Below are 27,844 nucleotides of genomic sequence, written 5' to 3'. Positions count from 1 at the left end.
ATAATAAATATAAGTTATCAACTTACTCTCARCAAACATGACAAGAAAAATACTATTCTACCAGGATTATTTTAAAATTAGGTTTAAGGCTTCTTAAGATAGTCTGTAAGCCTTTTTTTTGTGTATGATTTATTTCAAAATATTTTTCTTTTTGGAAGAAAATAAGACATTTCACTAAACATTTGAGGCACTCAATAGATTTTCATATAGAGYGGCTGAGTCAGCTAAAATTTCAGACAGGTTTTCAGATCTGATCAAAACCCAAATTAATCTTTCATCTGCACAAACAGAGGTTTTTAAAACCCTATTGAAGTGTTAATAACTGTCAATAACCAATAATCACACAACTCCACCCTATATCTAAATTAACCTTATTAAATTAATTCACCATTCAGAGTACTGCCTGTAGAAACATGGAGCAAAGTGTCCTCACTTTGTGAGAGTTCACACCTCAAGTGTTCTCACAGAAGTCTGCAGGTAAATCTTTCCTACGTGACTTAAAAATCTTATCTCTCTGTTTCATCATCGCACAGATGACAGTAAATAAAAAAAACAAAAGCACATTCACCTACTCTGATGGTATTTTATCATCATTATATCTGCCCTTTTGGAGAAGGTAAGAATGTTGCAGCTTTCTTAGAAGATTTTATTTATGTCCCATGGAATTGCAAAACATAATCCAGTTATAAACTGAAATACTGCCAAAATCTCCTTTCATAACATAATCTCATCAATGGCCTCATGGGTTTTCACCACCCTTGAATCGCTGTGTTTTCTCCTAGCAAAGCACACACTGATTGATGAAAATGCTTCTGTATAAACTTGTCCTCAATGGATACTCCTCACATTCTGTAACAGACACAACATGTCCCTAAAGACGCTCAGACTTTCTGCATTGCAAGCCAGCCTTAACATTTTTTTGGTAGTTAGAAGCATCGTATTCCTTTAATATGCAGAAAACGTTAGGTTTTGCTTCATCTCTATTTTGCAACAAGCATTTCAAGTACTATTATGTTCCTTTGAAGTATAATGCACTTTGGAAACAGCTGTGTGCCAAACCAGTAAAGCTAGGCTTGAACATAATGCTCATCTTTCAGTAATTCTGCTGTTGTGGAGGGCAGAATGGGATAGGAAGCAGTTACTGTGTACAAGCCGCAGACAGCTTCTACAGCTTTAGAAGCTTATTTTGCTTATTTGCAAAGTCAAGAAGAAAAGGAAATGGTTTGAAGTTGTAAGCCCTTCAAATAAACATGGTGATGTACAGAACTATTGCAAAGCACATGAAAAAATGAAGATGGCAAAAGGCCAGACTGAGCTTCTCCCTGTCCTCGTTTCAGGGACTGAGCAAAGCTATATGGACACAGGCCAGCCTGTAAGGCAGCAAATTAAYACCCATTTTCATGCATCACAGGTCCCATGTCCTTTCCAAACCAGAGAAGCTCTGCAGAAGGAAGGTCATGGCTCCACCATTCCTCTTTCTAACGTCCTCATGAAATAAAAAAAATGCAAGAGAAATGCCATTCAGTGGTGAAGCAACAAGAGCACTTGCTTGTTATAGGGAAGATGACCTGCTCCACTGTGCTGGAGCAGAACAACCAAGATCTGGGAGGAGAGGATAAACAGCCTTTTGTATTACAGGGATGCTCAAAGCACTCCAATAAGTAAAAATTTTCAGTCTGAAATAAGTTGCCTTTACCCTGCTAATTCCCACAGAGAAACCTCAGATATTCAATTTATTCCATTYAGTGATGGGCATGAGCATGTTTATTTGTTCACAGTGCTGAAATCAGTTTGCTACTCCACTGCAAACATATTAAGGATAAACTAAACGTGGGCAGCAGGCAACACAAAGTCATTCAGATGGGAACGGAGGTTGTTCTTTCTTCTCTCCTTCCTCAAATAAATATTAAGTTTCTATTTCATTTCATGGAAGTAGAAGGCCAATTTATTGTATCATCATTCTGTGGAATACCATTGYAATAAAGAAATCAAAAGCTTAAAGTAGTGGTTTTAGTAACCATGGTTGATCAACAAAGCCTTAATGAGAACATATGCCATCATAATTAKGCCCTTTTAGCAGCAATTATGGCCATCCTAGACTGGCTTTGACTGACCAAATTATCTAATAAAATAAATCAGTTCTATTGCCCAAGATACAGCCAYTGAGTTGTTGTCATATTTATGGAAAAGTATTTCAGACATCATTTATGGGGGGTTTACTTGGTTGCTGTGGTTCATTATTTAATTATGAGAAACAAATTACTTGAATCTCTAAAAACTGACGGTTCCCAACAATTATTTAATGAAGGAGATGGAAGAAAAYAATACTCTGATGCAAAAGCTAAGGRGTACAGGCTAAATTGCAAAAGCTAAGACCTACATATTCAATTTTCAACAGAGAGAGTCAAGCTATACTTAAAAAAATCTGTTAAATAAATAACTTAAGAAGGCATAGAAATGTAAGTATTACAGCTTCTGGACTTTTAGTTAATCAAGTATTACAAATATGTCAAGAAGTACAATTATTTCTGGGCAGGTTAAGTCTTAATGGAAGCAAAAAGAACAACTGAGTCAAGAAAGATATTTCTGCAGACTAGAAAGTAAAGTCAACTGCAAAACCTGCATGTACACAAAAAAATATTTCAGGCAGAGAAAGCTTCCTCTGGTCACTAAGAGCCCTCATGCAGACCTCTGTGCAACAGGTTTGCAAGACTTCAGAAAGTCTATCCTACACTACTGTCTCCTTGCATTTTTCCCACAGAAAATCACCACTCAACTGAGCAGCATTTCCAGCCAAAGCAGAAGACAGGACATGCTTCATAACAGCAGGAAACAAATCTCAAGAGCGGTGAATAAGTGCTACCCAGGAAAAACTGAGCACTTCAGTTCACAATAAAAACTAAATCACTGAAGCCACATCTGTTGGGAAATGCCTCAAAAATTCTACAACAAATCGGAACTGACATTAAAATCAATTCATAACTATGAAGAACTCAGTTGGTGAATAGATGTATTTKATTTCTATTTCCTGAATTGGCATATTACTTCCAAGGGAATCTGTGAGCAAGATTGCCAGTCTCCATCTACTGACCTGAAATGAGTCAAGTTCCAGCTTTAGTCATTTACTGTAACTCAAAGCTCATCTAAGTGGACATTAGGCCATTATTCCTCATAAAGCTCAATTCTGGAATAATTTTAGCTTTTGCAAAGCTTTGATTTCAGAGTAATACAGGGAGAAAACTACTAAGTATGTAGTTCCATAAACTTTCAAAAAACCCTAGTTTTCAGCTTTTATTATGAGAATTTAAGTACAGAAGCATGTTTCAAATAGGAAGYATACACTGAACTAAATATAGATACAAACCCATCTATGCCACAGCAAAACAGAGCATCCACATTTWTAATTCACCTGATTACCATATATAACATGCAATATATACCTCAGGAACCAACACTGAAATAGAGACTAATTACTCCTYGTGTGAAGTAATTAAAGGTACCTGTCAATATCTCAGAGAAGAGGGAGCTGAGGCAGGTTAACTATTAAATCCATCAGTTAATTGCAAAAACCTGGYTCCCCTCCCTCCCTACTGGGAACACACATGTGGATGCTAACTCCCAGTTTAGTCCTCCTTCCTGCCTGCTGAGCTCTGCCACACCTGCCCTGGCTCTCCCCTCATGGTGTCTATGTCTTAGCCCATTATTCTCCAGATATTGACCCATTCTGTTCAGATGTTTCACTTTTGTTTCCAGCTTCAGTCTGCCTCACTATCGGTGCCAGTTTCCAGCAACTGAACCTGGGCTTTACACTCTTTCAGGGTGTTTTTTGTGTAAATGGAAGATGGGGAAGCTGAGGGAAGAAGTGCATAACTAAACCTAGCACTGAGAAATAGAACTATTTAGCTCCAATATTCAGAAGAAAATAGCAAAGAAATGAAAAGGGCTTCTGAACAAAGTTGATTYATCAACAAAAAATATTAATTAAAAAGGAAAATTAAAAACTGCTCATGTAGTTATAAAGGATTACTCAGATGCCTCAGCTCTCCTATTTCTCTTAGTCAGACAGTCTGACATAGACTTAGCTCATCCTGTTCAGACAACGAAAGCTCCCAGTGTACTCAAGTTATGCTTCAGATTTGCAGTATATTAAAYCATAGAAATACAGAATCTTAGGACCATTTATGTTGGAAAAGACTTTAAAGGTCATCARGTCCAACCATAAACCTAACACTGTCAAGTCTACCACTAAATCATGTCCCTAAGCATCACACCTTACAAATACCTCCAGAGATGGTGACTCACCAGCTTCCCATGAAAACCTTTACATGAAGAATTTTTTTTCCTAATATCAAATCTAAACCTCCCCTGGTGCATCTTGAGGCCATTTGCTTTTGTCTTATCTCTTATTACATGAGAAAAAAGACCAACATCCACCTCATTATAACCTGCTTTTAGGTTCCAGTTCACACCTTTGTCCCTTCCCAGATAATTATTTATTGCCTTAGATTCCATCAGGTGTTCCAATGTCTTTTTTCTTTCAGTCTGGCATTTTCAACTTACTCCAATACCTCAAAAAAGACAGTGTTTACTGCAGTAGGCATCTTTATAAACCTGAAATTCTACAGTACGTGCCCTATCATTTGGTTATAAGGCAATAGTGCATATACAGAGTTCAAGACTCTTTAATCCTRAACTGTCTGCTTCCCAGTACCAGATACTATCAGGTATTTTCTAAAAATACCTGAAAAAGCAAGAAAAGACATTTTTCTCTCACAGTGACAACTTGTAAATAACCTAGCAAAAATGAGGACGGACCAGCAAAACCGTCCACCTGTTCAATAAAGGATTAAAACAGCTCAGAATGCATGGCTCACTTCAGATATCGTAAGTTGGACCTTTTGTTTCTAGATGGTAAAACTATCAAAATGAAGTTTTGTCACTTATCAGATCAAACTTATTTTATTTAATAAAAAAAGTATTTACCTGAACTTCTCCATTCCCTATAAAAAGTGTGCAAGAATACAAATGTCAGCCACTTAAAAAGACGTCCACTTTATGTCCCATATCAAGCCAAATGAAAACAAGTGTTTATAAAACAGGTCTAGGATACATCCACATTTTGTATGCMAATATCACATAAGCAAAGGTAACTCAAATCTACTTTAGAATTCAAGAGTCAAAAGTTGCTTTTTCACCACCAGACATTGAGATGAGTGTTTGTGCAGGTTCAGTATTTCATTTCCATTAACCTGTGTTTCTGTATGGTTATTTCAGTAATAGTGAGCGATACTGCAACTCATCATATTGCAAACATATGAGAATCCCAACTCATTTGTTATTAYCCTTCATCCTACTCACAGAATGCTGCAACACCGAGTGGAATGCAGGTAAGTTGTCATGGTATTGTATTTTCTTGTGACACGTAAGGACAAGCTGAAGAACACGTACATTTACTGGTTTTAGCACTTTAAGCTGCGATCTTAATAACTTCATCTTTTCATTAAAAAAAAAAAAAAAAAGAGAGGGAGAATTAGAAAAAAACCCCAAAAGTAAAGCAGATGAACCATTTCTTGCCCTATCCAAATTCAACAACAGAAGTACAAGATGTATCAACCCAGGTGTACTGTCAAAGTCCGTCCACAAAGGAAATCACATATATCCTTATTTYTGGCAAATGGCAATACAAGAAAGTTAACCAAAACTTTTGCTTTAGCAAACTTTACTCCTGGTACATAGACAAAAGAAATTAGAATAGGAATTGCATTTTCTGGGAGAGGGTTAGGAATGAGAACCATCATTTTTATTTGCTTTTTCCTACAGTCAAAAAGTATAATCTAAGTTTCTAGGTGTCTGAAGCACTGCTAATACACATTTCATGGTTGAATAAACATAAAAATGCTTACATAAACAGGAAAAAAGATGAGCTGGAGAAAACTGCTGTCATCAGTAGAGCTAAGTCTCATGCAAAAGATAGATACAAGGTTTGTTTCTAAAAATTTTAATCTTTCAAAAACTAAAGAAAAGTAAATTCATAAGTTAAGTTTGACCATGCAATGCATTTGAAGAAATTTTCAACAAACACAAGAAATGTCTTGAGGTTCTGAAATTACCATGAAGTGTTATTTTTATTTCTCTTCAAACTCTTACAGTGAAAAGATTTTTTTTTAATATTTGTCACCTTTCTGATGCTGTATTAAGATGAATACTCATTATTTACAAGCATAGCATCAAAAATCAAAGCAATAAACATTTATACAGAACACATTCTAYCCTTTCCCTATGGAAACATKATTGAAAAYAAATAGGAATAMATAATGTATATAATTTCAAGGTTTATTCTTAATGCTGAGCTTCAAAGTTTAAAAAACCACAAACTCACAATGCTGTGGAAAATACAAGTACACTATAATATTATTAGGAAGACTTACTTGGACACTGAAATGTAATAGTAATTTTCTTGCTGAACGCACATGATTTATGTGGACAGAGAACCTGCCTCTTGTGATTACTGGAATGTAGTCTCACAAGATGCCAGAGACACGGTGCTTTGCTCCATGGACTTCTTGCCTGGAGACRAACTGAGTTTGATCCACACCACAAACTGTGTAGAGCCATGCTGTGCAAATGTGGGTATCTGAAAAAAAAAAAAAAAACTGGGAACCTATTCTTGGCTATGAATAGAAACCGAATGAGGAGCTTCAACAATCCTACCTGTAAACTGGGCTAATAAACTAATTCTCCCAGAAGGAAAACTCTGGGATATGAAGATAATCAAATGAGGTGGCTACCTGGAATAGAAACAGGAAAATTATGGACCTATAAAGGTCTTAGAGGAAGTGGGGGGCTTTAGCTGGGCTGTATTTTTTTCTTTAATATACATCGTCTGCTGGCATTAATTGTTCAAAAGAATGGACATTTATCAAGAGCTTGTTTTATTTAATATTGGCAGGATTTCCTGTCTTGGCAGCTGTTACACCTCCTTCAGTGTTACTCCTGGCATTTCTTTCTTTGCAATGTCACCASTGAATATTGAAGGAAAAGTCTTAGAAGTGTACAGGTGTGGCGATCAGCCTCAGTGAGCAACCAGGGAGAGACTGCTCACGGAAGAATGAGGTTTATCTGAAATACAATACTCAGAATGTGGTTTCTCTGCAGGTATRGGAATGGCAACCTGTGACAAGGCATGCACAGGAGAACTACAGATGGCTAAGTTAGGTACAACTTTTGGGAAAATGACAATAATGACATTTTGTCTAAAAATACAATATTGTCGCAAAGATATAGGTATAAATTTGAAAGGAGGAAAACCAGAAATAGAAAACGCATAGGAGTATGTCCAGGTACAGGTTTCATGTTGAGAAAGAAACCTCTTGATATGCCAAAACATATATGCAGGAAAAATACTTTGAACATTTCATTTCATTCCTGAAGTTATCTGAGTTTCCAGAAGCTGCAAACATTTCCTTATATTCTGTTTGGCTGTTGTCAAAGCTAACACAGTTTCCATTTTTTTTAAGTCTCCCTTTTTCAAAGGTGCTTTACCTTATCTTCTATGCTAGGTAAACTGACACATCACAAAACACTCTGTCACAAAGGACAAGCAGCAACACTCCTTGAACAGGTCTTGGGCACATTTTCTCCGGCTGAGCAATGCACTCAAAAATCCAACCTGCTCTTGTACTGTGTGAGCAGAGCAAGAGCTTGGGAGAGGGAGCCTAAAGACAGCACACTAAGGAGATCTGGAAACATAGAACAATGAAAACTGCCTGGGTCCAATTACCCATATGGTAAATACCCATATTACTCTGCATATGGCCAGGACAGCAAGTAAAACAGCAGTGGTGTTACTAAGATAGCAGAGCTTGGTGAACAGATTCAACAACTTGCTGCTGAGCTTATCAGTGTCAATGAGATCATCCATGATCTTATGCTACAATCAGGCAAGGTTGTAATTCCACCCAGYGCTGGAATTTCAGAGGAATTTCCAGAACAAAGCTATGAGGTGTTACCTTAACTTACACATTCCCTCGCTGGCTAACACATGGAAGAGGATCCATTTTAACCTCTGTCAGCTGAAGTGATGTGTCACTGCCACCAGTGCAGCACCCCAGCGCTCTGACAGGCAGCAAATGATGCTCTTCCCAGCCAAGGGATAAACCACTACTCCAAAATCAAAGCATCTCAGAAYAAGGGCCAACCTGACACCAAGGCTGCACTAGTTTAAAACCTCTCCTAAGAATAATATTAATTCCAGCGAGGACAGCCTTCTGCAGACACAAGGCAGTGTCAGAGTTAAGAGTCAGTACACTGCTGTATAACAYAACAGACAACTTTGATTCAGCCTAATGAATGCAATGTTAAACCATGTATTTCAGCAGGTGTGAATCATGTGCAGAATCAACATCTGTTTTTTTCCTTTTAGCTCTGAAACCAAGGAAGCCAGCAATACCAAAAACAAGCTCCTAATCTTGATGAAATCAAACCACAACCTGAGAATTCAGTTTAAGAGTCAGATTAAAAAAAAAAAAAAAAAACCAAAAAAAACCAAAAACAATTGTTATTGATGGGTATTAGATGCAAAGACAGAGTAATGTAAAGATGGTTGGGAGGATAATTTGCCCCTTTGTCACTCTGGAGAAACTGAATTTCTATTTGCAACATGGAAATAAACTATCCCAAAATATCTCTCAGATAAATCACAACATACTCTTTTCACATTGTTTTGTAGAAACCAAAATAACTGTGAAAATGTTCAAAGAAACTGATAAAGATTAACAATTCCTTTAAAATCAGATGTAGGGAGTTCTGATTGAGACACTGAAGTATCAGGGACAAACACGAAACAGGTTGCATTGCACAGTCTTTGTAACAGTTTCCAGACAGCTTCAATGGCAACCTCCCTCACTCCAGCTCTTTCATGCTGCCTTCACAATTAAAGGCTTCCTAACATTTCATCTGAGCTGTTTCAGCTTTGATTAGCCGGAATTCAAATCTCTTTTACTGAAAAATATGTAAAAGTGGAATGAACACACTGATGCAATATAAAATCTGTCTCTTGGTTCATTTTTGTTCTTGGACATAAGATAAATATTTTGTGAAAGATCATAAATTGTCAAGATGAACACCTAAAAGAAGACAGAGTCACACTTTCATTTCAATTCCTCTGCTAATAAATTATTTACAGGGACAGAATGTCAAATAGTACACAAAAAGACACTTGACAACTTATCATCTGTGYTGTCAAACTCAGAGTAACACAGCCACCATCATCGCCTCCTCTACATACCAGCCCCTTCCTAAAAYCCTGCCTTCCTGGTGTCACCTGTGCATCCCCCTTCCCTTGCCACAGCTAACGCTTCCTCTGACCCTTTGGGACTAAGTAAATCAACAACTTCAAATTAATAAAAAAGTATTGTAATTAAGGGAACTGAATAAATAGGGCTGAAGTCCTTCTTTGGGACATAATGCAAGAGAATATAATATATTTTTTTAAAAAAAAAAAGTTTTAATGCTCACAAGCACCTTATATGCAGTGATTTCATGTTCATCAAAGCAGAAGATCTGCAGGGGAAGACCATCTGGTCACTAGCTGTGACAAGAGGAATTTCTTCCACAGTGCTGTCCAAAGTGTTCTAAGGCCTATCCCTTCAAGTTTCATTTCTCATTTAGCAAATAAAGTCCATCTCTATTATTAAAAAAAAAAAAAAAAAAAAAAAAAAAAAAAAAAAAAAAAAAAAAAAAAAAGGCTACAGGCAATAAAAGAATTTCCTGGATGGCAGTATTCACTCAGTGTGCCAGAAAAATCATTGCCAGATTCCAAAAGATCACAACACAGGAGAAGAAACAGGAGCTGTGACCAAGGGGCTCTCTCAACAGTGGAAGTCCATCCATCACACATAGCTTCTACCATTCACTGTCTTCTTTTTTTTTTTTTTTTTCCCATCCATGCTCATAATGCCCACGAATTTTTTACTGGCTGAGTAGTTCTGTTTTCCAGTCTGGTCAGGYTGAAAACAGCCATTCAACAATCTTTGATGAGACGAAATTCTTTAAAGATCTTGGTTGCTCGCTATTTCACAGTTACATCTGTGAAAACACATCTGAAACACTGCCATGCCACAACATACCAAAGAACCTTTTTTCAACCACGACCATTTCCATGACTGCAAACATCCAAGAAGAAAAAACAAATTGAATGAAGAGAAACAATGTTAAGTTGCAAAAAAATGAGTAAAGGAAGAAAAATAAGTAGATAAAACCAGTTACACAAGTAACATCAAAGACAGTTTAGCAAAAAAAATAGTAACATTTTGGAATATGGAAGATGAGAAAAGCATAAACTGTGCTCACAGTATAAAAAATGAAGTAAGAAGRTAAAGATGGACTTTAAGTTTCATATGAACAATGTGTTTGCAAAAATTGGTAAGTACAGATAAACTAGGTATTGTTGAATAAAATTACAACCATAAGAGGAAAAACGAATTACTCAAAATGATGACACTTTAAGCATTACTAGAATTTAAAAATAACYTTCTTCTTTAACAAATATGGCCAATTATAATGAAAGTACTCCAGGACAYATGAAACCAATCAGGAATAATGGCCTGTGCCAGTAAGATTCCAGTTCAGAAGTAGCAGTCAGGTGGAAGAACCCTTTCAGAGTTTAGCACCAAGAGTACAAGTTCTGTTCTTACTATAGGAAGCAAATTCAGCTCAACCCTACTACTTGTTCCAGTATTTTTGGTGGTACTTCCATACTTAAAGCTTCATTCTTCAATTACAGAAGCTCACTCAAACTCATCAATCATGAGATCTATCAAGAATATGTTTTTTAGTCCCKATCTCCCTGACAGCAGGGATAGAATAGATTGAAAGGCTGGACCAGATTACCTTCCAAGGTTGCTCCTAACTTTCCATGATTTTATGATGCTCTGCTCTTGCACACAATTTGGATTGTTCTCAGATCCCAATGGTCCAYAGGATAGCAGCAGATCTGACATCATGGGCATAAACTGGGCAGCATGGTACAAAGTACCACCATTCCTGTGWGATATCTTAGTGCCACTTATTAAAGGCATTGCTTTCTGCATTAAYTAAGGGACAGGAAGTCATAAGAGGAATCCTAGCAAATTCCTCCAGCTGAGGACARAAGTCGAACAGAAAGTTTTGATCAACCTTAATCTTTTTTATTGTGTATTTTTAAAAAATTCATGAAGATCAAGATTGCTTAGCTTCATATTTGCATTTCAGCTGTTTTACACCCTAAGCCAGATTTCACAGAACAAATCTGTMTTTTCCAAAGAGGTAATTATGCACATCAACCAATGAATGCCCATTATGGTCAAAGATGGAATGATATGCTTGCTTTGTAAAAATGTGCTTTGTTTTCCTTTGAAAGAAAATAATTTCCTAATAATTGCAAGGGAAAGGAAGAGRGTAAAACTGTTACTAAAGCTAATGCAGCTATAATTCAATTTAGTCTTCACCATGGGCATAAGTGTTAATATGTTCTTTCCCCTTATTCATAAAGCTTCCTCTGGAAATTATATCACAGCACATTATACACTCCCTGTAGCAATGCTCTTGGCTTCAGACCCAATGAACTCAGTTTATCTTTTTTCATTGAGTTTCAAATTTATTAGACATACCTCAGTATTTTCATTWGTGATATTAACAAGTCTGACTTGTTTCCCAGCCCTAGAGTAGTGATTTGACAACATTTGGTAAATGAAAGTTGCTTTAGATAATAGCTCTCTGCTTGGTTGAGGCCACCAGATAAACTATTTTTTTTGTTTAGTTGAATATAAAGCACACTGAGGATACTGAATATAAACCACACATCTACTAGAAAAGGATTAAAAATGTAAGAAAGATAAATTATATAATCAGCAAACCAGGCTACTCATGTGAAGATAAAAAAGAGATGTAAATCCACCAGTGTGTTTTAGTACTGCACATGAATAAAAAAAATTCTTCTTCTAAAACAAAAAATTTAAATATTTTTTAAATTACATGGATGTGCTTATAAGATTTCCTGCATACTGATCCAGCTATTCGTTCAGAGCTAGCCTTTCAGATTAGCAGTCTCAGAATGTGTGAAAAGAGTGCATGTGACCACATTCCTCACACCATTCTGCTACAGATTTACATTCAGCTTTTACACAGCACTTAAAGAGCCAAGGTGAATTACGTATCTGCCAGATTTCTCTTTTGCTCTTTAATGAAAGATACATTAAGGTATTTCTCTTCTTTGTAGGACATGAAAAGCCTCTGAAACGCATACCATTCTGACACAGATAGCTTTGCACTTCCAAAAATGCCCGTGAACAAATGTTTTTCAATATTCCCAAGTCCAGCTCAGCATAAAGCTCACAGTTTCATGGGGATCCATGCATGCACTAATATTTCGCCAGGAACAATGTTTTACTAGAATTTATCACTGTGAAATTTTAGTCTTTTTAAAGAAAATACGGAGAAAAAAACTTTACACCTTTTCATTTGAACAGAAACCAACAGAAGCATAGGGCTAGTTTACAAATTGTGCTAATTTTGCTAGCAATGAGATGTTTTTCCCTCAGTTCTAAGGGTAAGTTGTTTAACACAATGCAGGTCTGAATGCTACATTCAATTATTGAATGTACTGCATGGATATGGGAGGATCTGAGTAACTCTAGGAGCTGCTGCTCTCCGAAGATACACAAGTAATAAATAAACTTTGCAATAAAGTTGCTTGTAGGGTTCTATATCACAAAGAAAAAGAAAAAAATAAAGACTCATTAGTGAAAAAAAAAAGTCAGTTCTTATCAGTAAGTAAAATATTTCGCTGTACAATTCCCTGTTACTGCCACAGGAACAAGAGAGTASAAAGGGACTCTTCTTTTTGGGAGAGAGAAATGTTTACTATTCTTTCAAAGACTGGAAATCTGGCAGGGGAAAGAGACATATGTCATAGGAAAATAAAACGTTAAAATAGTAATTAATATTTCAACACAAATAAGGGTTCTGGCATTTATCCCTGTGCATTTGAATCAGTTTGCAGGGCTCTCCTGTGCCTTTGGACATTTTGCTGGTTCTTGGTTCATAGCTTCTAAGCTCTAATTTACTTTTATCTTTATGATTGAATAATCATGAACTGCAGAGCCTGGAACTATGCAAGAGAAGCYTTTCATCCATCCATCCAGTTTCTTTGTAAAATGCCTTCTGCCACTGATCACTGTTTTCTCTTAGTCCATTTGTTGAACACTAAAGTAAATTTCACAGTCCCCCAGCCATAATTTAAAAAGTACTCAGACAAATTAATGGAAGCCTATGTCTCACATCCCCATCCATGCTAATGAACTGCCTTTCCCAGTTGTATCATAATTACCAATTTGGCCACAATAAGCTTTAACTAGGACTCAAAATACATTTTCTATAAACACACAATTGTATTCTGAAATACAACGCACTAGGCCAAACATCCAGAGAGTAACAGAAAACCAAAGAACATGCTAGAATAGAGGTGATTATTTTTTAATTTGACTGCCTAAGGAAATTTAAATTTCTKTTATCATACTGCACATATATGTCCACACAAAGGTGAAGGGAGGGGAACACTTAAATGTCTGTAGCCTTTGCAAGCCTGCAGTCTCTTCTCCATACTCAATGGCAGCAAAATCTGTCATACAAGGAGCTGCACAGAACAATAAAAGCTCCTAAAGGTTTTGTGCAAACACCCAGCTGGATAACACAGCCTCCATTATTAATCCAGGTGGCAATTAGCACATCCACCAGGGATGTGAGCTTTTATTCTTGATAGATAACCTACCACCTCAAAGTAAAGCAAAGACAAATCCTTCCTAATGGGCATCTGTTGTATGCAAGGAGAGCAAAACATAAATTGTAAGTGGTTTAACATCTCATATCAGCAATTAATACACTTGCTTCCTGATTCATCTTACAGAATGAGTCGCTGACAAGGTGCAGTGGGACAGCCAGAATCACTATGGGCAGTTCTCCTCTCTCTATTTTAAATAAAGGGATGACCCTTTGACTGTTACTACAATGCAATTTACACARTACTTTCCATTAATCCTACATGCACATGCCTCACACATCAGAGGCCTTGCCAGAACATGAGTATTTAGTACGATGGTGAAGTCATCAATCTTCTGCTTTCTTGTCAAAGCATCTGATTCTCATCAACAATCATTTCATTTCTACAGTCTAGTATCATCCCCTCAAAATCTCATGCCTCAACAAAAAAGCCCAAACTGCAGCTGCAAATAACAGCAAAGGAGGAATTCAAGAATTTATTTTGCACAAGTGTGTGTGATCTTGAAGTCTATGTTCTGGCCAATGCTAAAGCCAGAGACCTGTGCTACCATAAGCCTGCCTAGAGCAAAGCTAAAGCAAATGTTAATAACTGGTTCGACAGTGTTTTCTASCTGGCTCCATAATAGGTTATCTTTCCACTTTCACTCAAATTATTCCTATATTTCAATTTTATTTTAATTATTTTGATAACAGGAAAAATGTCATATCAAATCCATATYCAGATTTGCCCATTTGCCCACACAGCAGTTCTGAAATTAAATACTGATGTAGGGAAAGGACTCTTTTTTTAAGTCAGAGTTTGAGAAGCAGCATGGGCTACTTTCCCATCTGTTCGCTATTTTTTTCAAMTACAAACAAAAATGCAATTTATTTTGGGAATTTATAGCTCTCTAAATAATAGTGCCCTATTTCCTTTTACAGTACTGTAGTAGAAAAATGAAACATTTATTTAGCAAATGGGGATCTATTCACAGACAGAATGATTGCAGAGAGATTCTTTCAAGTGTTTATTATACCACAYGAATTTTAAGATTTCCAATGTTCTTCCTTATAACATATCAGTTAAGACAGAGACAGGAAAATTAGCAAATATGACTTTATAACAAATTTCACTGATGACAAGAATAGATTTAGGCAAACCCATGTTAAAGGCTTCTACAACAAATCAAATTATTCTCCAGGTTTGTGTAATGTTCTTCCAAAAACTAATACATCAGAGAAAGTAGTGACCACGTATACAGAATTGAAAAATATTCTGAGAAACCAAAATCRCATGTAAATCAATATCTAACACACTATATGTATCCACTGTCTCTAACTACTGGAAATAAACCTTTATATGGCCATTCATTAATGAAGGCTCAAAAGTCTTTGTGTGTCCACAAAGTATGAATTTAAGCTAAATGAGATAAATGAACCAAAAGAAATTTAGGGAACTTGCACAAGTCTATTCGATGATCACAGAGTAAATCCAATTCAGAGCTCCAGTCCACTGTTGAGGCCCAGCTCCATTCTATACACTTGACATTGCCAAACTGAAATAAATATGTTTAAATTAGAACTTACAGTTTTGAAATTTTCTTAGACTTCAGTAATAAAGGTATTACACCGGGAAAAGCTTGAGGTAAAATTCTACATTCTAGATAAGGCAACTTGAAAAGAATCACAACAGACCAGTTCAACCACCAGTTGTTCACACAGCCTAAAAACCACACCCACTCATCTCTCTAAGACAGGTTCACCACTCTTTTCTTCCAGCATTGGAGTTGTTTGCTGTTATTTTTGGACTCCAAACTCTGAGGAAGAGAGTATGCAGTATAACAAAAGACCAGGATCTGTTTTCCAAGGGAGGAGGCAGGTCAGCTGTGTAGTCATCCAGCACTGCCCACTCGTTGGAATGCTCACTGCCCACTCCAAAATTTCAAGTGCATGATGGTGATTCAGAGACGAGACAGTGAACACCAGAACCCATGCCTTCTTTTTGGGTCTCCCTACACTTCACATCTTCAGAATCTGGGTTCAAGAGCAAGAAGTCTCCTCACTCATTCACTGCATTTTTTTTTAATTCACTGTACATTTAAACTGACACATGCAATTTCTATTGATCAAGCTTTTCATTCATAAGTCCTTTTCCTGCATTTTTAAAGTTAACTCTTAACACTAAATTTTTGATTGCTGAACAAATGGAACTGATCTAAGTCCCAGGAACCTAACACCTACAACTGCAACTGCCATCAAATGCTGAAGATTCCTACATAAAGAAAACAGGGAAGTCTTATCAAGCTGAAAGCAAATTTGCAGGTAATCTGMCCTTGTCTGTTATGTACTGCCTAAAGGAGATGTCTAAAACCATTCACATCAAGCATCTGCAATTTCACCAAAGAAATGTATATTAAATAGTTTAAGAAGTCAAGTGTAGTTATTGAAACAAGAAACACTATTTTCATGCCCTAAGCCAGAATGTATTAATAAACAGCAGTATACATTCAGAAGATACTATTATTGGATTAACAGGACAAAAATGTGAAAAAGGGAAAAAATTATGTTATTAAAAAGAAATAGGCATAAAGATCCCACTGATTATATAATGTTATTCCTACAAAACTATTGAAAATGAACCACTGAAAAAAAAACTTCTCATTTAGGCTTGAAATCAGTTACAGATGGAAACCATCTGCAAGCAGCCTAGTAGAAATTAAAATGACAAYGTTATAAAGGCAGATTTTCAAGTAGAGCATTTTTACTTTCATAAGGGACAGAAAACATGTATTGTGGGAATTTCAGGCAATTCAGACAGTGATGGGCCGGTGATAAGAACAAAAACCTCAGTAAGCTGCTAAATACAGCTCCTAATGCTTGGCTTTACCAAACAAAACCCTTGAAAACAAGAGAGGTACAGCTTGATGTGAGGGAGGAAGAACTAGCAGAGGCATGTAAAGAGATTTTACAGGCTTGGATGATGATCCTCATTTGTTCTTCTGCATAGATTTGAGAAGGGTATGCAGACTGAGAAAGATTATMTGAAAGAGGGTCAATCCCTGTACAAGCACAGGCCACTCTGTACCTTATGTAGGTGTAATAGAAGCCACAAGAACATCCAGCCATGTAATGTGGCTGCTCCCATGATCAAAGATGATTTTATTACAAAATTCCAAATTTCAGGGCTATCAAGGCTGAAAAGCACATATCCTATTTTATACACATATGATATTTATCTACTACATTTTTCTACTAAGAACATATGTATACACACAAGYATGTGTGAAACATATATTTGTCAAGTTGTAAGCCAGTAAAGGATACAACAGAAATTCTGCTGGGGGAAAATCCTAAGTGTGAAGCTCTAAGGACCATCCTCAGAAGTATCAGAAYGAGCTGTTCCCAAATTACCAATTTKGTCTTCCCTTCAAGGAAAACTGTCTGAAAAGCAAAAATCATGACTCATGGCAATTTGAAAGAAATTCATTTGCTGTATGTATGTAGCGGTAACCAGAAATAGACACAAATGTTATTCCTGAAGTTTTACAGATGAGTTGATAAGCCTTTGTAACCCAAATCACTTCCATCATGATGCCACCTTTATCTCAAAGACGTGCTCACTGCTGTACATACAAACAGCAAAGAAACGTTCCCTACTTCCCTCTTCCCTGAAGGATACACTTTTATATCACTGCTCACACCATTATAGGATCATGATGCTGAAATCTCACAGGCTTCCAGAGAAAGTAAGTCTCAGAACTGTGAATCTTATAAATACCCAGGACTAATCATATTCTGTCCTACAAGATACCAACCAAGATGGGCAGGAAGAACGTAATGCATATCCTTCCTGGTGTTGGCAGATTGCAAACACAGGAGCTGCTGGAATGATGGGCACCACATGGGAGAGAGGAAGAGACGTCAGTAATGGTTGCGAGGAGAAACAGAGCCCAAGATTTTTGGGGCAAATACCCACCCCAGACGTGGGGTTTGCCCCAGCAACCACCTGCAGCATGTTCATTGACCTGTAGCAGCAATATCATGTCCAAGCTTTTAACAGGAGCACTTCAGCAAGGCCCCACACACTGGGTAGCTGCTCAGACAGAAGGGAGCATCACACAAGCAATTTCACACTTCAGAAGCTGCCTTGAGTATTTCAGTAAATCAAAGGCTTCCCAGACTGATGAAAACTGAGCGTGCGGTGGAAGAACATCCTCCCCGTGGCTGAGGAAGGAGCTGATTCAGTCACACATCATGCCTGCCCTGCTTTTGCAAAACACCTGCACTCTTCTGCCAAGTGACTGTAGGCAGGCTGCTGTGGAAATCAGCAATACAACTGCCAAGAGAATTATCCCAAGAACCACTTCTCTGCACAGAGTACAGCACAGTGTCTCYTTTCCAGCAGCTACAGGACTGAGAAGCCTTCTGTTTGTGAGCAGCAGGACCCTTCACTTTAGATATCTGCTGCATGTAACACAAGTTATTTTTTATACAGTACTACTTCACAGATTTTTACTTCCCATTATTTTAGAGTTTTAAACAYCACTCTGAAGATTTGATTTGCAGACCTTAGACGAACCCTCATCCTAAAYTGAAGCCTGCCTAGATAGGTGCTATTGATACATAGAGTTAGCCCCAATCTAGAGCACTCACTGTGCTGGATAAATTTGCATAGTCTGAAATTAAAAAGTYAAACACTGCCCCTAATCTTCACCCCAAATTGATCCCAGTACTGTGAAAACAGTTGGCTTGTATTAGAGACTGTAATTTTGGTGTCTAGCATTACACTGTAGTCCTTAAAAGGATGCTTTCAGGTGGTGTATCATGATTTCTAAATACAAGAGTGTATTTCAGATGTACGGTGGTAAGAAAATCTTTCAAATAAAAGATGGTATTCATGCAATTAGACCTTCTTTTTAAGCTAACAAAAAGCTTTGATGAACAGATGGGTTTTGACCGCAGGTTTTCAACACAGAGCAGAGCAGTTTAGGCACTCATAAACACAGGATACTACTACRAAGTGTATTTTTTAAAGATGAAGGACTAGCTTTTCCCACAATAGCATCTCCAGCTATTTACATGCCATAAACCTGCAGAAAGTGACATTTAGCTGTAATTGCAGAACTTCAAAGTACTTCACAGTTTTTGTGAGCTTTTGTGCAGTGGTTTTTTCAGCATTTTAAATGCCTCCAGAGAGATATTATATGTAGGAAGATCTAAGACACTTCTTGCCATCCAGAAAAGACAATTCTGCTGCCATAAAATGAGGAATGTAAGTAAAGCTTGTGTATTACTTTGTAACTGAGGTAATATTGACACTTGATCCATGAAAGCAGCCTCCTCATCTACTTTCTCTGAAGCAGAATCAGTATTTAAAAAGCTCACAATCTTTACATTTTTAAAGTTGCTTCTAGAGGTGCTCCCAGATGCTACCAGTTTTACKTGCTGGAAATGAAGGTGCCAAGACAACTTTCCTACAGAAATTAGAATTCTGAAATGAGGTTCATAACTCCACATAGTCTCCACAGAGTTCTGAACACTACAGAGTGTATTATAAAAACAGGCATGTGCAGGAAGGCAAATTCGTGACAGAATTCATCTTAAGACMGAGATACATCTATGCTTATGTACTGCAGGGTGAAAAGAATGAGAAATCCTGATGAGGCCACTTTCATGTCTCTCCTAACAGGAGATAACTCAAGAGCCTCAACAATTTCATTGTCACTTCCGCAGCCCAAAAAAAAACAGAGCATCTCAACTACATTCACAGATGTACCTGCAGAAGGGASTAGTTCATGTAAGGATGCAACTGCWTTCTTGTACACAAAATCCTGCTTTAAACACGGGTAATTCATGGAAGTTTTGGAGAACAATGACATGAATACAGCCTTACCCAGACATTTCTCATATGGAAAGGGAACATGTTTCTGACAGAACTCTTCATAAGCAGCAGGTCTGTCTTTCAAGAATGCATTCCTGCAGATTACAGAAAAAAAATGCAGCCTTGGAAAATACCTCTTTCCCCTCAAAAAACATGGGCAAAAATTCTCTCATCAAACATCTTGCTTCTGCCTTTCTTGCAGTCTTCTCTCTGCTTTGTCTAGAAATGCAACTATTCACCTTTTCTTCTTTTCAAGGGTCATATACATCCTCTTTCTATCACAGCATCAAGAATGAAAAAGCAAACCCACTGTATTTTACTGCTTTCTTTCATGCAGTCTAGCTAGATCTTTATGATCCCAGCTACTTGTGATCTCAGGCTCAYAGTTCTGCAGCCATCAAAATCCAGTATAGAAAGCATACAGCTGTATTCAGAGTGGTCAGTACCATCATGCAGTAGCTGGCAGGGAACCATTATTTCTTTATATACTCCCGAGATTAAAAAAAAAATATGCTGGGTAACATTCTTGTAATTTTCCAAAAGGGAACTGATCCACAAATATTTTTCTTTTCATTTCCCAAAATGTTTTTGGTTTGGTTTTTTTTTCCCAAAAAACCCTTTGCTGCAGTTAGACAAATACAGCTAATACATAATTGTAAAGATTTAACTATAAAAGCAAAAATCAAGTCTCATTTCTAAGAGAAAAAGTCATGGACCCAGTCCTGTAAACACAGGTTTTATAAAGAAGGATATATTAATCTCAATGAAGAGTTGTACATAGACACATGGAAGCACAGTACAAAAAACTAGAGAATCTGGGACCTGGGAAAACAATCAATTGGGTACAAGATGTATTACATGAGGGAATAATGCTTGAGATTAACCTTGAGATTTCAGAAAGATGCATTGTAGCATCACGAAGAGGTTAAAAAAAAAAGGCAGTAAGATTTACATGAAAGGGCATGTTGTGCAGGAGCGTAGTGACAAATGGCAATATCAAATCACTGTTAACAACAGGATTTCCCCATTAATCAAAACATGCAATGAATACTCTTTGCTCCATATACCAAAAACCAGAAGGTTTAGCGTTTTTCTAAATTAAGAAGAAAACTTTGCAAACATAAACTGCATTGAGAACATGGAGAAGAATAAAAGATTTAGAATATATAATCACTGATCAGYTAGATAAAGCTGATCTTTCATTTCATCACTTTGGCAGTGAAACAGGTTATTTAATGCAGTGGAAAGGAAAGCTGATGAATAAAACAGATTAATAACTGAAATCTAAGCAATTTTAATTAAGACATCCCAAGGAAACAGCCCAGACAACGTCACAAYTGCGTAAGACAGTAAGTTTTGAAAAGAAGCATATGATGAACTATTACTGCAAATGCTCAAGAATTAACTAGCTCAAAGACTAATGACACAGTGTAGAAAGAAATTATCTGCTTGTGCATTCAGTCATMCAGGAAGGTCCTTTCTTATCTCATTGAGCTAAAATAAAATGAGAGGTGATCATCATCAGATGCTGTTGTGATTTCCATACACTTTGCTTGGAAATGCCTCTAGCATAGTTGCAGTATGCTTCCTCCAATAAAACTCCTTCACAAATGTCACTGTATTTGACAGAGAAGTTTCTCCAGCTGAAAAARCAGCAGAGTGGCTATTTTTGCATTTAGGTTAATGGAGTTGCTTACTTGGGGACAGGGAGCCCTGCCAGGAACCGCACCCCTGGCAGGGCCCTATCTTGCTCCGTTCATAACGTGTCAACCACACCAGCTCCTCGGCACTGTGACCCCACTTTGCTCTTGCACCCATTTCTCCAGCTGATTTTGAAAAGACTACTGTTATGTTTTACCTTTTCATATTTTATATTTTTGCATTCTGTGGCCATAAAGCTGTTTCTTAAAAAAAATAAAGCACACAACTCACAGAATGAGAATGAAGGCACTCCAGACATTTAAACCTGTAGCRACACAGATCTGATGTTGACTTTTACTCAAAACCTGTCTTCAGTGAGGAACTCTACACACGTATCATTGTGTGTTTGTTACTTGAAAACAACTCCATTGCACTGACCAAAGACTTATGCTGTCACATAAATGTTTGCCATTTAATAACCAAATTAAACAGTTGAGAGAACTGTTTGTGAATTCTGCTGCATTCATGGCCATACAGCTGCGATACCAACTGGTAATGGATGCAGGCAGGCAGCTGTGAGTGATGAAACCTAGAGCTGCAAGACAACTGTAGAGCTGATGATTCCCCCCTCCTTTTTCACTTGAAAAAAATCTGATTAGCATAGATTAGTTCTCAAAGGCTGTTTATAATATATATGAAATGATGGGAGAGAGAGCAAAGAGTTCTCTTTCAAGCATAATTCTAATGACTTTACTTCTTTAGGGGTCAAAAGCAAGTCAAAGAAAATCAATGTCCATTTGTGTTGCTGAAGCTGAGGCATACAGTTCATTATTCACAACTGTTAAAAAGAGTCAATCAAAACATTTTGCCATATAGAGAAACTAGAAAAAGCTATCTCACACAATTATGAATGAAGATATATTTAGAAATAGCAAAGCATTTTAGAAACAATTCTGTAATTAAGAATCAATGCTTTATATTAAGGCCAGTATTAACAGCTACATTATGCATGAATATAAATTTTTTTTAAGATTTTCATTTTTTTCAAGTTTTTAGTGTTACCCCTGTTGAAAGCAATAACATTTTTACACTAAATTCAACAATAATAACAAAATAGTTTTCTACACCAAGAAAGAATCAGGGGATTTTATTACTATCACTCACAATAATCTGTCATTAGTACAAGATGATAAAATTCCCTTTAGTTTTTGACAGAAAGCAAAAGAAATATGAATGTCACAAATGGCACTCCCATTCTCACTTCTTTACAGTTAGCTGTATCTTCAAAAAAAAAAAATAATACAAAAAGCGTAAAGGGAAAAGGCATGTGTTTTGTTTTACTCAGCCTTTACTCACACTTAAATCTAAGCCTATTTGTATAACTTGACCAAGRACAATCAAATTTACTTAAAGTGTCATGTCTAACATCTTAAACATGAAACCAAGTACACTGCTCACTATATGAAAAAAACACATTGAGAATGAATGAAACTAAAATAAAGCCAAACTTCAGAACAATCCTATGAATAAACTGTTTCTTCTCCAATGTAACCTCAGAACCTCCAAGCAATGAACACTTCACAAGTGCTTGATGTTCATCAGCTTTAAAAGCACACCTCAGAACCAAAATCTTACCCAACCAAKGAAGGAACACCCAAATCTAAGAGCAAGGAACTCTGTAGAAAAAAATTAAAAATTCATCAGTGTTCCAGATGATAACCACCTGCGGAACTGAGCCATCAGTTGCACCCACAGCATCTCTGAAGCTATGAGTTCTTTCACAGACTCAGTATCCATGCCAGTATTAAAGCAGTAAAACATCAGTGCCTTCCCCTCAACCCCATGTTGCACAGAAATTTCAGTGGCTGTGGAAAAGCACCCTGTGAGCACCAGTGCGGGACTTTCAGCTCCAAGTTTTATTCCACATTGGGAACATCCATTTACATCCTCAGGGCATGACTGTTTCAGCTGTGCTCAGTTCCTGGCATGGGRGACCTCCTGCTTTTCACAGTGGAACAGGCAGCACAGCCTTTCATAAACCATCCAGTCCTTATCTCTGCAGTGACAGAATCCAGCAGTATCTTTTATCCATGTTCTGGCTGCAAGTGCARAGCCTTAAACCCATTTATTAGAATATTTATGTTAAACAAATAAATATATTACATATATTTATATATGTAGGTCAAAGCTAGTGCTACTCTCACATAAGCATCACAATGAAGAACTTTTATGGTTTTGTCCAACATTACCCAAAATAAACTGGAGAACGTATTATAAAATTAATCTCATCCCAAACACTCTYCTTGATTAGTATGCCTCTACTTATTACTTTAATAAATTGAAGAGAGCAAGTCCCCAGGAAACAGCCCAGCCCTTGGCTGCTGCACCACCAGATTCATCACACAACAGAGCGTTCCACCTCTTTTGGCCAATTCGAGCTAATTACTGAAGAAAAGGCTTAGAGTCCCAAATGACAGTGACAGCCTCAAMTGAAGTGTGCAGTGGAAAAAAGCTTTGTTTCTGTATCACGTAGCTCCTCTTCTTCATAAGGGGCAGAGACATCACCTACTAAATCAATCTCCCAAGCCTAAATCAATCTCTCAAGATGAATAATAATTTCCTCCTTGGATAATTAAATATATGTGTGAATTTCCCTGGCTGTGTCTCCACTGCATCCCCTGGTGTTGATTACAGCTGTATCTTTGAGACATAACCTTTTTTGGGTTTTGGGGATTTTTTTTGATTTTTTTTTTTTAATGTATGCTTTCTCTCTTTCCTCTGATCTGCAACAGGAAAGCAGAAAATCTCAGCTGGCCACAACGACAGTAAGGTTTTCTGAATCTGCCATTTATGGCAGATAAAACTCTGAGCAAATACAGAGGTTCATCTGTGTAATCACCCTGAGCCAGTGTCACAGTGCACTGCCAGGGGTACATGTTGATGCAGCACACTCAAGTTGGGATTCAACCCARCCACATTCAGGCCTCTCTCTGCAAACCTGAACTGAAAGCACAGCCATGAGAAGTGCCAAGAAATGTAACACATTAAATCCATTTGACGTTTGTTATCGTTCACCACACCTCTTCAGCTTTTTAACAAYGCATGCAAGCAGACCTGGTGACGAGTACCAGAAAGAAACACTGACAGCTCAGGCACAAGGACCAGTGCTAAATTACAAGCATGGAGAAATGGTACTTATTCGAGCATTTCAGAGGGAAGAACTGAGAGCAGACTACAGCTCTTGCTTGTTTGTGTTAATATTCAATCTAAGATGAGTAAATAGAAATGACACATTCAGCTGGGTTGGGCTGACTAGAAAATTCATGTTTAACTGTTGGTGTTTTCAATTTTGCTTACAGGTCTTTCTTTCAGTTCWTGAAAGCTATGCCCAACAAGCCAAAAAGCACATCTGAGAAAACACAAAAAAAAAATAGGAAAGAGAAGTAATTTCTGAGCTTGCCCTGAAATTTCTGAATCAAGGTCAACAATCTTCTCTATTATAGACATTTGTATAGAATTAAAACAAAAATGCTTACTATAAAGTTGAATATAGTGTACACTGGAAATCTCCAATTCAATAGATGAAAGCCAASTGGGATACAGAACAGTAAACAGGATTCTAGCATAGCCTCATAGTCAACTGTGTTTTGGCCACTCCTGAATTTTTAAAATTAGGAACTACTAAATTAAGAACTACTACTACACGCATTGTAAAAAAAAAAAAAAAAAAAAACAAAAAAACAAGCATGCAGGAAGTTTTTCTGACAAGTACCAAGTAAAAGATAATGTGTGAAGATAAAGGGGGTTGATTAATACCTTAGAAGTGGATGTTTATAATATCTTTAAAACCTCAAGTCTTACCTTCCCCTTTCTTTTCAAGTTTCTAACAGAAAAAGCAACATTACTTTTTTTCTCTCAGATCTTATGACAACTTAGTTCTTTAACCACGTAAGAGAGAAAATCCGACTATAAGTGAAAGTCTAGAGCACCATGTTCTTTAATTCAGTGATGGGGACCTTCATTAAATTATCTCATAGCTATGGGACAAGAACTGCAAAAGCCAAACGAGAAATCATTACATTATGTTTCCTTTCTCTCCAAGCAAAGAGTGAGTATAGCATTAGATTAGTTTGAAGGACTAAAAAGAAAGAATAGGGCTCTGCAATATGCATCAGAAGTGACAAAGCTACAATTTTAAAATCTCGTTTATTTATATAATCAGGCATAAGCACTCACTTAAGTTAATTGTGGAAGCCTCGAATGTAATTCATAGCCCAAATGAATTCCAGATCAGTGCAAGCTTCAGTGTTTCATGATCTCCCCTGCACATGCCTAGTGAAAGCCTGCCACTCTGCAACAGAGGAAGGAATTACTACAATAGAACCAGAGGCAGACTTTGCCAAAAACTATACTTTTTTTGATATGAGACAGAATAAACTGAGTGTTTTAAGTAACAGATAGGTTTGAATCCCACTGTCTAGCAGCRGTTATTCTAATTGTGTTTCACAGCATCTTCAGAGAGTCAGAAAAATGAACAAACCACAGGAACACACTCCATAAACTGCACTGAAACAAATGACACTCCCCTCAGTCAGCTTACCCTCAGTAGTCTCCATCCACCATTGCGGGAAAGGATTAATTTATCTTTCAGCTATAAACTTAAGTTAGTTACATGTTCACCATACTGACATCCCAACATTTTTTAATCTTATCATGTTAATCTTGCATCTATGTAAAAATGTGTATTTCAGTGCATAAAAAGATCTCTTGCTGCTGACAACTCTAAGTGMATTAACCTGGGAAGCCTTGAGATCGCCAAACAAGCCCACACACTTKCAGYGRAGATCCCACTGATYAGAAAATGAAATATCCAAAACTCWACAGACATTTCACACWCAGTGGCATTTCTGCAGAAACGTGYTTCCAACACTGCAACTTTTACTTTCATCACTATTGGTAAGTTATTTTCCCRAGTTATTTCACACGCACATACCATGCCCTGTGCCCCTGCTGAAACTACCACATTGACTGAAACTGACTGAGCTCCTGGTGAAACATCAGAGCTTAGCTATAAATCTGCGTAAATACTTCTATTCTGTGCTGCTTTCATGTTAGAATACAACATGCATCAAGGTCACTGTAACAGATTGCAGTTTTCAGGCTCATAGAGGAGACACTGAGAAGATCAATAAGAACAAACTTAATTAAACAGAGTCTAAAGTTCTGCCTTCTCCCAAACCTGCCCAGAATTCACATCTCCATTCCCTGCATTTCAGTCAGGTCTTTTCATAGGTACGGGAAGGCAGGCAGCTTAGCTTAAACGCTATCACTGCTGAAAGGTGAACAGAATTCATTCTTTGCAGTGTGACAAGTCTGCTCTGAGCTCTCCGAATTTTTAGCTAGAGATTACAGCCCCATGGGCCTCTTCCTTTGAAGTGGAGTTCCTCTGAGAGCAGAATTAGTCCCCTGCCTGCAACCTGTCCTCCATACACTGAAATAAATTACAGTCAACTTTTCATTTCACTGCCATGTCAAGTATAGCAATAAATATCCACAGGCTAAAAGTAMGCAAACAAACAAGGCTGGACAAACCATAACCTCACAGCAAGAGCATCTCAAAGAAAATCACCAGGCAGGGCACAAGAAAGTTAAAGGCATCAAAATCAAAACTCTGGGTTCACTGTCTGAATCCGTGAGTATGAAAGGCTAACACGCATCTTGCGTCTCTCCCCTAAGAAGCACTGATGGAAAGCAATTAGGAGACTCCTACAATTTAGTTATAGCTCAGCAAAGAGGAGAAGGCATTTTATATTACGAAATGCCTATAAGAAGTCATCATCTCTCACAGTTGCAGAAGTGGGAAGCGCTGGGACACGGCGCTTCCTCCCCGGCTATGTGCCGGAGCACCGCACCAGCGGGATGCCCGCGGCGGACTCCGGCGGAGTTGGAGCGGGGCTCCCCTGCAATCCCGGCCACCAACCTCCCGCACCTCAACACCCAACAATTGCCGCTGGCGCCGCCGACCATCCTGCCTCCGAACCGGGAGAAAGCGACGGGCAGCTGCTAAAAAAAAAAAGTCACTCGAGACGAAGGGAACGCAGCGAAAAGGAAGCGAGGGCTTACTTGCCTATACAGCACCGCCGGACGACCTCCTCGCAGCTGGTGAAACGCTGTGCCGCTCGTCCTCCTCCCACCGCTCCGTGCTAGTTCCAAAATAATTCCTCCGGGCGCCGGCACATCCCCGGGCTCAGCCGAGGCGCGCAGGGAGCCCGGCCGCCTCGCCCCCCCGCCCGGTGCCCATGGTGTCAGCCACAGCCCCGGCAACTCGCGCTGCTCCCCGCCGGCGCTACCTCGGGGCGGTCCGCCGGCTAGCACGGCATCGCACCCCGGCCGCCGCCGCCGGCTCGAACTCCGCCGCCTCGCCGAGGGGGAGCGTGGGGCTCCCCGCGCCCTTCCCGGAGACGGAGCGGGGGCGCCGGGCGGGGGCGTGCGGGGAGCAGCGCCGCCCCTCCGCGGCGGCGAGCGGCC

General features: G+C 38.1%; 1 protein-coding gene across 2 annotated transcripts in view; it reads right to left on the bottom strand.

Moving 5' to 3' along the window:
• The window catches only part of SNTG1 (syntrophin gamma 1), a 311,772-nt gene extending 284,011 nt beyond the window's left edge, over positions 1-27,761 (bottom strand). The window contains exon 1 of one of the 2 annotated variants that reach the window (XM_057365031.1): positions 27,440-27,761. The gene's annotated coding sequence lies outside the window, so the exon portion shown is untranslated. The remainder of the gene's footprint in view (positions 1-27,439) is intronic. The other variant, XM_057365030.1, reaches the window with a different exon arrangement.
• Positions 27,762-27,844: the final 83 nt, after the last annotated feature.

This window comes from Malurus melanocephalus, unplaced genomic scaffold (assembly GCF_030028575.1).
Source record: "Malurus melanocephalus ecotype Western Australia unplaced genomic scaffold, MMel_1.1 scaffold_46, whole genome shotgun sequence".
NCBI classification, from domain to species: domain Eukaryota; kingdom Metazoa; phylum Chordata; class Aves; order Passeriformes; family Maluridae; genus Malurus; species Malurus melanocephalus.
This window is presented reverse-complemented; position numbering and strand designations above follow the sequence as displayed.